A 9,338-nucleotide genomic window follows, 5' to 3' on the forward strand; every position below is an offset into this window, starting at 1 on the left:
CTCCCCGGGGCTAACTTTTATACATGTGAATGTTTTTTCAGTCGCACATGGATCATGGGTGTGATTTAAATCCACAGCCAAGACCTGTTCTGCTTAACTACAGGCATAAACTACCCAAGGAGATAAGTCCCAGTTCCTCCTTGTATTGGTGGTGTCCTGGAAATGAGCTGATCTGTCCCTGCTACCTCTACTTTATGGCTGTTGTGGCCTCCCAAGAGCTGGTGGGGAAAGGGGAGGCGCCTGGGGTATTATTTAAGTTGGGATTCTCCCTATGGGGATGAGGTAATTCAGTCTTTGGCAGCAGGAGCTCTGAAAGACGACGATCCTGGTGAGTGCCCACAGAGATGTGTGGAAAGGGGACTATTCTGGCTGTAGTTGGTGGGACGTGTCTATTGTTTGTTAAGCTCCTGTGTCTGTCTCATTTATGGCTAATTTTAGCCCTTCCCTTTGGGTGATTTAGGTTTCCTTTTTGGGGGGAGGGGCGGACAGAGAGAAGTGTGCCAAGAATAAATGGTTAGTGCCGACAGTGTATTTCGCATTGGCAAAAGTAAACAAGAGTAGGGCCAGGTGCACGCTACAGACTTACATCGGCATAACTGCGTTGCTCAGGGATGTGAAAAATCCGCTGCAGCCGTGGCACCAACAGGCGCGCAGCGTAGCTGCTGTTTGTCTGCAGGAGAGAGCTCTCCCGCAGACCCAGCAATTCCACCCCCAAGGAGCAGCAGCCGCTCCTGCACACACCCCGCTGTTCACACAGGCGCTTTTCATAGTTAAACTTCTGTTTTTCCTGAGCGTGGGTGGGTTTTTTTTGTTTTTGTTTTGTTAACACCCCAGAAAGACAAGTTCCAGAGTAGACAAAGCCTCGGAGTTTCACTGCTTGCTAAGTACAAGGTGGAATAGATTGTTTAGCGTAGCTAGCGCATTTCAAGGGCCCCTTCAAGGTGAAGTGGCCTGTTAACACTCCTCCCCTCACGGGAAAGAAAGTAAAGGGGCGGAGGAGAAAGCAGTTGGGGGAGGCTGTTAGTGGTTTACAGATTGTAGTAAATAAACCATCAACCCAGTATCTTTGTTCGGTCCAGGATTTTTAGTGTCTAGCAAAGTTATGAATTTCAACTCCCAGGCCCGTCTTTTTGAAAATGTTGTGCAGGTTTCCTTTGAGGATGAGGGCTGATAGATCACATACAAGAGTGATTGTTCTGTGAGAAGTGCTCACCCACAGATGATGTGGTGGTCTTGTCCTTTCATTTTCCTGTTCATTTGTGAGCATAGTGATTCTCTGGTTTCACCCACATAGTTGTCGTTGGGGCATTTAGTGCACTGGATGAGGTAAACCACATGCTGTGATTGGAATTGACATGTGTAGGACCCATGGATCTTGAAAGGTGTGTTGTGGAGCGTGTTGATCATTGTAGCAGTGGAGATGTGTCTGCAGGTTTTGCGTCTGGTGCTGCTGTGAGTTGGTGTGTCCTGGTCTGTGGGGAGCTTGCAGAGATTAGGGGTTGTTTTGAAGGCCAGAAGTGGGGGTCCAGGAAAGATTTCTTTCAGGATGGGGTTTCTATCAAGTATGGGTTTTAGTTGTTTGTTACCCCATATGGGTTGCAGTGTAGGGTGTAGTAGGTGACTACTAGGGGTGTGCGGTCGGTGGGGGTTTTATTTCTGTATTGAAGCAAGTTTCCTTGGTGTATCTGGGTGGCCCATTCCATGATACGATGTACTTCTGTGGTGGGGTGTCCCCCTTTGGCGAAGGCTGTTTTGTGTGTGTTAAGGTGCCTGTCCCGGACTGTCTCCTCAGAGCATATTCTGTGATATCTGAGTGCCTGCCAGTAGACAACAGATTGCTTGGTGTGTTTTGGGGTGATTTCCGGATCTGTGAAGATAGGTGTGGTGGTCCGTGGCTCTCTGTAGTTGTCTGTAGGGTTCCGAGCGTTGGCAAACACTGTCCTCTGTGTGTACTTGCTTGTCCAAAGGGGAGTGGGTGGGGTGGCACCAGTGGGTTTCGGAGTTCAGAGAGAAAAGGAGTACTTGTGGCACCTTAGAGACTGACCAATTTATTTGAGCATGAGCTTCCGTGAGCTACAGCTCACTCACGAAAGCTCATGCTCAAATAAATTGGTCAGTCTCTAAGGTGCCACAAGTACTCCTTTTCTTTTTGTGAATACAGACTAACACGGCTGTTACTCTGAAAGGAGTTCAGAGAATATCCGGTGTGTGGGGCTCTTGGCACCTTGCAGGATCAAGGCCTTTGAGTGTATTTGTAATGTAAGGAGAGCGTTCTTGTTGGTCAGAGGGACATTTCTGCAGGTTATCAAATGGAACACACTTCTGTGTAGACCTGAGTAATGGGGTTGGGGGGAGGGGGAGAAACTTACCTGTGGGCAACTTATTCCACCGTTGCCCATTCTGGGGCTTCTCCCACCTTTCTGTCGACAGCTGGTACTGGCCACAGTTGGAGACAGGGCTAGTGGAATTGCAGGGAACTCCTTTGTATTGTTTTTGTGTAAAGTCAAAGAAGCAGCTTGGAGGAAAGGGACCTGAGAGCCCTCTGTGGCTATTCGGCTGCAGAGAAGCCAGAGAACTGACTGGTTTCACTTCTCAGACGTTATTAGCAGGTAGCAAGGAATGTTTGAAAGCCACTCAACTGCATGCAAAGCTCAATAAAGACTCTTCTAGTTGTTCTCTGAACCTAAGTGGGAGCGGGACCACGTGTTTGGGTTTCAGAGGGCTTGTTCTGTTTAGGGGACAACTGAACTATTTTGTTCTTAAGTAAAAGATCAGTGACTGGCGGGTGCCGGTGCCTTGCGTAACTATACAAGAAGATCACCACAGCATTTGCCCCCCCTACCAGTGCAGAAGGTGCTACTCACCTAATTTTTCTAACCTGGAAAAGTCTGATATCTAGTTTTATGTCCCCTGCCCCTCTCAAAGGAGCGAGGGGAACAGACTAAGGTCTGTGGAGCAAAGGCTGTTTCTCAAGCTATGTCTGTGCTGTGCCTGACACAATGGATCTGTAACCTCAACTGGGTTCCCAGGTGCTACTGTGCTATTAATAATAATAAAGACTCCAGCCCCGTAACTCTGCTCGTCTACCTCTTTCCTGCCTGTAGTCTTTGTTGTAGAACTTGAATCCTTGGTGCCCCGGAGCTCCTTGTCCCCCACTGACTCTGGGAGGGGAAGATGCAGAAATCTAAAATTAATATATGCACTTAGAACAACGCTGGTCTTTCAGACTCTGCAAGTGTGAGAATACTTCCCTTATCAATAGTGCTTTTCAACCAGTCATGTGGTATCAGTCCGGTTCCGTGAGATGGAACAGGATCTAGCTCCTGTCTTCGGTACTTAGTGGATCCCCATTACAATAGTATTTGAGCCCCTCACAATCTGCAGGGCGTGGCTGTTGTTCCCTCTGTACAGGTGGGGAACTGAGGCACAGGGAAGCTATGTGATTTACTGAAGGTAACAAAGGGAGTCTGTGGTGGAGCAGGGAATTGCACCCAGATCTCCTAAATCACAGGCCGGTGCCCCACCGCAGCTCTGCATCTTACAAAGAGGGACACCACACCCTAAGCCAACACACAGCTCAACTTTTTTTTTTCTCTTTTCTCTCTCCCTCTGCCCCCCCCCTTCCCCACTGGTAGTTTCCCGGAGGGGAGGTACACCGTTCCTGGAGGTACCGCAGTACCAGGTCGATGTGTGGCGTGGATGGAGCAAGCTCCTATTCCGTCTCCCTGGCGGAGCAGAGCTCAGTACATCCGGAAAGGTGCATATTTTGCACAATGGCATGTGTTCCAGTTGTTTGTTCCTATCTCCTGAATCTACCACCCTGTGACTTTTTGTGGCGCATGCAGGAGAAGATCCCCGTAACAGAGAAGAGAAGTCAGGTTCCGTTTCCACTGCCTTATCGTGTGATGTGCTGGCGAGCTGCTTATCCCTGTTCCTGCGCGGAATGCGCTCTGAATATAAATCTGTCTCTGGGGAGATTAGAATCCAAAGAGCTTCTGAGGGGCAGGTCTGCTCTAGCTCTGTGGAGAAGAGCCCGAGACTGTTAAGACTCTGGGGGTTCCCAGTTTGCTATTTAAGTATTGAAAATGTGCCATTTATTGGGGAGGGGCTGTCATCTCAAAGGTTCCTTTGCCTTTCCCTCCCTTCCTTTCGCTGCCTCTCAGACAAGGTAAAGCTGCAACAATAGATTCCTACATTTTAAGGGCAGCAGGGACAATGGGATCATTTGATCTGACCGCCTGTGTAACGCAGGCCATAGAATTTCATCCATTTTCCCCTGTACGGAGCCAAATAACGTGTTGGACTATGTTGGCATGCAGGCCTGATGGCTGGAGAGAGGGAGAATACAACACTGCCCTCAGCAGTTTCTTCCAGTGGGGCACCAGTGAACATGCCAAAGCTATCAACTCCGTCACGTGGGAGCCCTGCAGCTTTAGGTGCTTGTCTGCATGGGAATAGTTCCTGCCATGGCCATAGCAGAATAGCTTTGGAAGCGGAGTAGTCATTTTTGGGAATAAAGTTGTTTTTATTTGGAACAGTGTCCCCGTGTCCGGGGGTTATACTGGAAGAGCTACAGCGCAGTGCTTACTCTGCTTCTAGGAGGCCAGTCAATTCCCCCATGTAGACAAGCCTTTAGACTGCAGGTTTTGTGGGTCCCAACCGTCAGCTCTGCTCAGTCTCCAGAGCTCACTTCATTTTGGCAGCGCGCGTGCTCTCTCTCTCTCCTCTCTCCCCCCCCCCCGGTTGGGGCTGTGGAGCTCTGGCGCCACCTGCTGGTTCTGATTTCAAAGCTTGGTGGAAAAACAAAAAACTGCAAGGGAGGGGGAAACAACTCTCTCATTGAGCTCTGGTCTAGGCTTCCAGCGTATGTTGCTTTAAAATGCATTCTCTGAGCGATGCATTATATCGACCTAACCCCCCCCCCGTGTAGACTGGTTTCTCCTAGGGAGAGAGCTACTGCCTCTCTGGGAGGGGAAGCACCTATGCTGACGGGAGAAGCTCTTTCAGTGGCACAGGTAGCCTCTCCACTAAATGCTTCAGGGGCCCAGCTGCAGCGCTGTAAGTGTGAGCACCTGCCTGGGATCAATCAATTGCCACAAACCAGCCTTTCCCAGAAGAAACAACGAGGAGTCCTTGTGGCACCTTAGAGACGAAAACATTTATTTGGGCTCACTTCATCAGATGCAAGGAGTGAAAAATACAGTAGGCAGGTATAAATATACAGCACATGAAAAGATGGGGGGTGGGGGGGAGTCAGGGCTAACGAGGCCAATTCCCAACAGTTGACAAGCAGGTGTGAATATCAACAGAGGGGAAATTACTTGTTGTAGTGACCCAGCCACTCAAGTCTTTATTCAGGCCTAATTTCATGGTGTCAAGTTTGCAACTTAATTCCAGCGCTGCAGTTTCTCGTTGACTCCTCGTTGTTTTGCTGATACAGACTCACAGGGCTACCCCTCTGAAACCTTTCACAGAAGAGTAACACTGAGCCCTTCACAGCTGTAAAGCACGTCACAAACACTGCATAATGTACACTCCTCGGAGAGGAGGTAAATAGTTTAATCTTCGCTCTGCAGAGCAATTTGAAGGGGGCAGCCACCTGAAGTGTCCTGTCCCAAGCCACATCATAGGAACCAGAAGTTAAATATGAGTGTTTTGAACATCTATTACAGAGGATGGGGGCCCCTGGGTGCAGTACCACACCTACTGCCTTCACTTGAGCTTACAAACCAAAACACATAGACCATCTGTTGGGTGGGGAGAAGAATAGGACCTGTCTATATAATCATAATGCAATTATTTTTTTATAATATTGAAGGTCACATGTATATAAAGAAGTGTCTCCCTGATAAACCCTTATTCATGCTTCCTCCTGTTGAAAGTACTCACTGCGCAAAGTAGAGTCCCAGCTTTTTAAATAATTCTCTAGTACACCTCTCCGGACTCACAACAGAAACTTTGATAAATAAGCCAAAAGATTGAATGCTTGAGAATAAAACTGTTGTAAAGACCGGTTTAAACGGCAGTTTCAACTGAGTCTGTTTTTCAACCACAATAGTCTCCCCAGGGGGGAGGTGCACCGTTCCTGGAGGTACTGCAATACCAGGTCAATGCGTGGAGTGGATGGAGCAAGCTCCTATTCCATCTCCCTGTTTCAAAAATCCATTTAATATATAGTCCTGAGATAGAGGACATATCAGTTTAATATCTGATAAGAACAGATTTAATAATTTTATTAAGATAATGTTGAAATGAGAAATGGTACAGAGTTCAAGCCTAGAAGTTTCTGGTTGTCCGGGGATAAGGTACAGATTATCAAGGGGTGCAAAATTTGATTTAGGAGCTGGTGGAGCAAGGATCACATAATAATCTGCAATCTCCCCGACTGGGGGAAAAGTTTAACCGGTCAGAGTATAGACCTCGAGATATGGGGTAAGTTATCCACACAACGGGTATGTCTACACTACGGAATAAGGTCGAATTTATAGAAGTTGGTTTTTTAGAAATCGGTTTTATATATTCAAGTGTGTGTGTGTTCCCACAGAAAATGCTCTAAGTGCATTAACTCGGCGGAGTGCTTCCACAGTACTGAGGCTAGAGTCGACTTCCGGAGCGTTGCACTGTGGATAGGTATCCCACAGTTCCCGCAGTCTCTGCTGCCCATTGGAATTCTGGGTTGAGATCCCAATGCCTGATGGGGCTAAAACATTGTCGCGGGTGGTTCTGGGTACATATCGTCAGGCCCCCCTTCCCTCCCTCCCTCCCTCCGTGAAAACAAGGGCAGACAATCATTTCGCGCTTTTTTTCCTGAGTTACCTGTGCAGACGCCATACCACGGCAAGCATGGAGCCCGCTCAGGTAACCGTCACCGTATGTCTCCTGAGTGCTGGCAGATGCGGTACGGCATTGCTACACAGTAGCAGCAACCCATTGCCTTCTGGCAGCAGACGGTGCAGTACGACTGGTAGGCATCCTCGTCGTGTCCGAGATGCTCCTGGCCACGTTGGCTGGGAGCGCCTGGGCAGACATGGGTGCAGGGACTAAATTTGGAGTGACTTGACCAGGTCATTCTCTTTAGTCCTGCAGTCAGTCCTATTGAACCGTCTTATGGTGAGCAGGCAGGCGATACGGATGGCTAGCAGTCGTACTGTACCATCTTCTGCCTGGCAGGCAAGAGATGAGGATGGCTAGCAGTCGTACTGTACCATCTTCTGCCGAGCAGCCATGAGATGTGGATGGCATGCAGTCCTTCTGCACCGTCTGCTGCCAGCCAAAGGTGTAAAAGATAGATGGAGTGGATCAAAACAAGAAATAGACCAGATTTGTTTTGTACTCATTTGTTTCCCTCCCTCCCCTGTGTAGGGGACTCATTCCTCTAGGTCACAGTGCAGTCACTCACAGAGAAGGTGCAGCGAGGTAAATCTAGCCATGTATCAATCAGAGGCCAGGCTAACCTCCTTCTTCCAATAAGAACAATAACTTGGGTGCACCATTTCTTATTGGAACCCTCCGTGAAGTCCTGCCTGAAATACTCCTTGATGTAAAGCCACCCCCTTTGTTGATTTTAGCTCCCTGAAGCCAACCCTGTAAGCCATGTCGTTAGTCACCCCTCCCTCCGTCAGAGCAACGGCAGACAATCGTTCCGCACCTTTTTTCTGTGTGGACGCCATACCAAGGCAAGCATGGAGGCCGCTCAGCTCACTTTGGCAATTAGGAGCACATTAAACACCACATGCATTTTCCAGCAGTATATGCAGCACCAGAACCTGGCAAAGTGATACCGGGCGAGAAGGTGACGTCAGCGTGGTCACGTGAGTGATCAGGACATGGACACAGATTTCTCTGAAAGCATGGGCCCTGCCAATGCATGCATCATGGTGCTAATGGGGCAGGTTCATGCTGTGGAACGCCGATTTTGGGCTCGGGAAACGAGCACAGACTGGTGGGACCGCATAGTGTTGCGGGTCTGGGACGATTCCCAGTGGCTGCGAAACTTTCGCATGCATAAGGGCACTTTCATGGAACTTTGTGACTTCCTTTCCCCTGCCCTGAGGCGCATGAATACCAAGATGAGAGCAGCCCTCACAGTTGAGAAGCGAGAGGCGATAGCCCTGTGGAAGCTTGCAACACCAGACAGCTACCGGTCAGTTGGGAATCAATTTGGAGTGGGCAAATCTACTGTTGGGGCTGCTATGATACAAGTAGCCCACGCAATCAAAGATCTGCTGATATCAAGGGTAGTGACCCTGGGAAATGTGCAGGTCATAGTGGATGGCTTTGCTGCAATGGGATTCCCTAACTGTGGTGGGGCCGTAGACGGAACCCATATCCCTATCTTGGCACCGGAGCACCAAGCCGCCGAGTACATAAACCGCAAAGGGTACTTTTCAATAGTGCTGCAGGCTCTGGTGGATCACAAGGGACGTTTCACCAACATCAACGTGGGATGGCCGGGAAAGGTACATGACGGTCACATCTTCAGGAACTCTGGTCTGTTTCAAAAGCTGCAGGAAGGGACTTTATTCCCAGACCAGAAAATAACTGTTGGGGATGTGGAAATGCCTATATGTATCCTTGGGGACCCAGCCTACCCCTTAATGCCATGGCTCATGAAGCTGTACACAGGCAGCCTGGACAGTAGTCAGGAGCTGTTCAACTACAGGCTGAGCAAGTGCAGAATGGTGGTAGAATGTGCATTTGGACGTTTAAAGGCGTGCTGGCGCATTACAGACTCGCTTAGACCTCAGTGAAACCAATATTCCCACTGTTATTACTGCTTGCTGTGCGCTCCACAATATCTGTGAGAGTAAGGGGGAGACGTTTATGGCGGGGTGGGAGGTTGAGGCAAATTGCCTGGCTGCTGGTTACGCGCAGCCAGACACCAGGGCGGTTAGAAGAGCACAGGAGGGCACGGTGCGCATCAGAGAAGCTTTGAAAACCAGTTTCATGACTGGCCAGGCTACGGTGTGAAAGTTCTGTTTGTTTCTCCTTGATGAAACCCCCCGCCCCTTGGTTCACGCTACTTCCCTGTAAGCTAACCACCCTCCCCTCCTCCCTTCTCACCGCTTGCAGAGGCAATAAAGTCATTGTTGCTTCACATTCATGCATTCTTTATTCATTCATCACACAAATAGGGGGATGACTACCAAGGTAGCCCAGGAGGGGTGGTGGAGGAGGGAAGGAAAATGCCACACAGCACTTTAAAAGTTTACAACTTTAAAATTTATTGAATGCCAGCCTTCTTTTTTTTGGGCAATCCTCTGTGGCGGAGTGGCTGGTTGGCCGGTGGCCCCCCCACCGTGTTCTTGGGCGTCTGGGTGTGGAGGCTATGGAACTTG

At 49.2% G+C, this 9,338-nt stretch overlaps 1 non-coding gene across 1 annotated transcript; it reads right to left on the reverse strand.

Annotated features, from left to right (window-relative positions):
- Nucleotides 1-6,069: 6,069 nt before the first annotated feature.
- On the reverse strand, nucleotides 6,070-6,258 carry LOC144268493 (U2 spliceosomal RNA). Its single transcript, XR_013346756.1, has one exon. It is a non-coding gene; the product is annotated as a U2 spliceosomal RNA (small nuclear RNA).
- Between the last annotated feature and the right edge of the window lie 3,080 nt (nucleotides 6,259-9,338).

Source organism: Eretmochelys imbricata, chromosome 7 (genome assembly GCF_965152235.1).
Source record: "Eretmochelys imbricata isolate rEreImb1 chromosome 7, rEreImb1.hap1, whole genome shotgun sequence".
Classification (NCBI taxonomy): domain Eukaryota; kingdom Metazoa; phylum Chordata; order Testudines; family Cheloniidae; genus Eretmochelys; species Eretmochelys imbricata.